Below are 3,331 nucleotides of genomic sequence, written 5' to 3' on the forward strand. Positions count from 1 at the left end.
TATAGTAGAACGTACCACTTCCTCTTAAGATTTCAGAAATGACATGTCATGGACAGGGTATAGAGCTCCGAAGAGTATTCTCCTTCCGTCATCGGTTGCTAAATCAGTAACGCCCAGCATTGTGTGCGATGGAGCCCTTACCGCAGTTCACAACTGAACTCTTTATTTTATTTTAATCCTTCAGATTTGTCGGGTCAGGGATCCTTCAGTTTTGTTGGATCCGAAGTAAGAGCACCGGGACTTCAAGGACGATGTAGATTGTCGAAGGCTAAGTTGCAGAGTGCATGGGCAGCAGTACCAGAGCAAGAACCTCTCGCGTGACGGAGCTGTTGTGGTAGAGAAGCAAAACTCAACGACTAACTCTACAAGCTCTGGTCACTCTCTTAAAAATCACTAACGTAATCATATCTCAGTCCATTATGCAAATCTTATTTCTGGTTTTTTGATTCCATTTCAGTACTTATACCTTTTTACAATGCGTTTAGTGCATATGAATGAAGTATATTGATTTATCTTCTACCTATGGTTTGCTGTGCTTTATTGGTGCTCAACGTTTTTGACATGTTGGCATGCATATTACTAAATTTGGTCAAGCAACCCGCCAACAGACACAAAGAAGGTGAGTTTATAATGTGTAATACTCGTTTTTACTTTTTCTTTTTATCCTGCAATGTGTAATACTTAAATGGAATTCAGTTATTGATGTTTGTTTTATGCGGTTGAAAAAAGAATCTCAAATTTGGTGACCCTATGTTGCTGGTTTGATTATGACTAGGACATATGCCCGTGCGTTGAAACGGGAAAAAATGATGTTTTGTGCAAGCATAATGTCTCACAGCACCGGATTCATTATGAAGAACATGCTGCAAGAAGCATCCTTCTACAAAATGAACATAAAAAAGATACGTTGCAATTTAGCCGTGTTCATATTTTCTTTGTCGGGCATAATCTCCCACTGATTCCATTTATGTAGAATCCTTTTTTGAATGGCATTTAAGTATAATCTTTTCATGAATTACCATGACGTTCTCACTCGTTTTAGTCGGGAATCAAATCCTTCCTTTTCTAATTTAGTAGCCCCAGCACATTAAAGCCTACAAATCCTTCGTGGCCCAGATCAAAGAGTTAGACAGGAGGTCATGTGTTTAAACCGAACGAAAGCTCATAAAAGACCCATCAACATACAAATACCTGGCCCAGATCACTTAGCGTGTATAAACTAAATGAAAAGGACTAAACCAAACCAAGAATACCTATTCCCTTTAATAGTAGGTATAGATAAATGCTTGTTGAAATGAGCCAACTGATTTTTTTTCTGCTGTATGTCACCCTTGCGTGATGAAAGTTATATTGTCTAAGCGACGACTTAATTGATTATAGTTCTCTTTATCCCTGAAAGGTGTTATGCAACAATACAAAATTGCTTTTGTTTGCAGGGTTATATGTCTTCTGATCATCTCGATGGCATATATGAGGACCTGCAATACTAAACCTGGAAATTAGTCGTTGAGGCAGTGGTCATGGTAGTGATATCTACTGCCAGAACATAAACGTTTGGCCCTCCTTTTTGCCACGAAGGATTATGATCAACTGGACTTGCAGAACCAGTTAATGGCATGATGCTGGCAGTAGTAATGGAGGGCTGTGATTTCTGGATGGTAAATTCTGAATTGGAAATGATATTTTCTAATGTATTCATACAGTTAGATAATATCATATTAGATTTTCTTCTCTTACCTGGAACGTCTGCCATGTAAAGCATGCTTCCCTTTGATTTGCTGTTGTGCTAGGAATAGGATGGATTGGCGTCCTCTTCTCACGAAACACACTAACATAAAGTTTCTGGTTTCTGACGTACAAGGATTATTTACTATGAACAAATATTGCAATGTTCATTGGTAGTACTGTTTGTTGAGGCGATGCCTCTGCCATGGGTATGAAATTATAGTTGGGCCTTCAACTATTTTTATTTGATGTATATGCTTCCAAACACTACTTGTTCCAGTACTACATACTGGACAAAAACAATTTCCTTATATGCTAGAACACGGCATGGCTAATTAGTAATTGCACTACATTCCTAATAACTTCTAAAATTTTGGGAGGCATGGCAATGTTCTTCAACCATAAGTAAGTTCATATATAATTGTAGACTTCAAAAAGAATGTCATGTGACATAACTCACCTTGGTAACTATGCTACAAAGTGTCCGAACCTGCATTTTATATCAGGATGATAGAATTTCACCAATCTATCATCGTTCACACAAAATTGAACTTGGGAGTGTTAAAAACCGTCGTCACTAATTTAGCTAACCGCTCACCAGTAGGTAATCTAGCTAATCACTCACCAAGTAAGTAAATCTTTAATCTGAAGTTGTATATTGACTGTAGGACAATAACACAGTTTTCAACAGCTGCAAAATACTGAAATGCTGCCAATTTAAGAATTGAAGAGATTGCTTTTTCATTTTGTAAAATCTTCCTGTTCCATTGTTCCACCTGAAGTGACCAAGCATGATCTTTATTTGCCATGTATGATGCAGCGGAGCCATTTTATTAAGCTGTCATTAGCACAAAAACACAATAACCGTTGGGAGGGCTCCTTTGTATCCCTAGACCCACACCCACACCCGACCGCCATCTCCCACTGTCGGCGTTCTGGAAACGGGGGTCCCCAGACTTGCCTGCCTGCGGCCTGCGGCGTGGCTCAAAGGAGGGCCCAGCACGACCCATCTTCATCAACACAGACCCAAGACCCTCGCGAGGGGCCAAGCCTCGCGGGGCGGATGACACGGAGCTTCCTCAGGCACGGCCTCATCATGCTGGCTCGCGAGGAGGCGGAGAGATCAAGGCGGGATACCTCACGAGGTGCCCGTGACGCAAACCATGACGACCAAAGGCGCCAGGCGGGCGCCAACCCGCGCAGTGTCCTCCTTTCCTCTTTGGTACAAAGGGAGCAAGCGCAGCCGCGGAGTACCGAGGCATCAGGTAAAGGTTGCCATTTCGGTGCAACAAGACCAAGACCAGGAGGACTGCAAGACGGAGGTCATTGTGGAGCCCAAGACGGCGTCACCACCAGAGCTTTGTGCAGGCGAAGACTACTTTTGTCAGGATAGCTGGTACTAGCTGTCCCCCTTCAAATTAGCCCGCCATTGTTGGCTCCCTTCCCGCTCAATATTTGGGAAGAGGACCAGGGCCTCTATAAATAGGACTAGCCACCATAGTAGGAAGGGGAGATCGAAATCCGAGAGGCAGAGGCTAAGGACGAAGAAGAGAAGATTGAGATCCGAGAGAGAGAGAAGGGTGACTGAACTCCTCCTAGCAGTTCG

At 42.4% G+C, this 3,331-nt stretch overlaps 1 long non-coding RNA gene across 4 annotated transcripts in view; it reads left to right on the plus strand.

Annotated features, from left to right (window-relative positions):
- LOC119286899 overlaps positions 1 to 1,731 on the plus strand; it is a 4,181-nt gene extending 2,450 nt beyond the window's left edge. For all 4 annotated transcript variants that reach the window (XR_005140703.1, XR_005140706.1, XR_005140704.1 and 1 more), the window contains 2 exons: positions 185 to 619; positions 1,437 to 1,731. This is a non-coding gene — a long non-coding RNA (uncharacterized LOC119286899). The remainder of the gene's footprint in view (positions 1 to 184; positions 620 to 1,436) is intronic.
- The last annotated feature ends 1,600 nt before the right edge of the window (positions 1,732 to 3,331 follow it).

This window comes from Triticum dicoccoides, chromosome 4A (genome assembly GCF_002162155.2).
Source record: "Triticum dicoccoides isolate Atlit2015 ecotype Zavitan chromosome 4A, WEW_v2.0, whole genome shotgun sequence".
NCBI lineage: Eukaryota > Viridiplantae > Streptophyta > Magnoliopsida > Poales > Poaceae > Triticum > Triticum dicoccoides.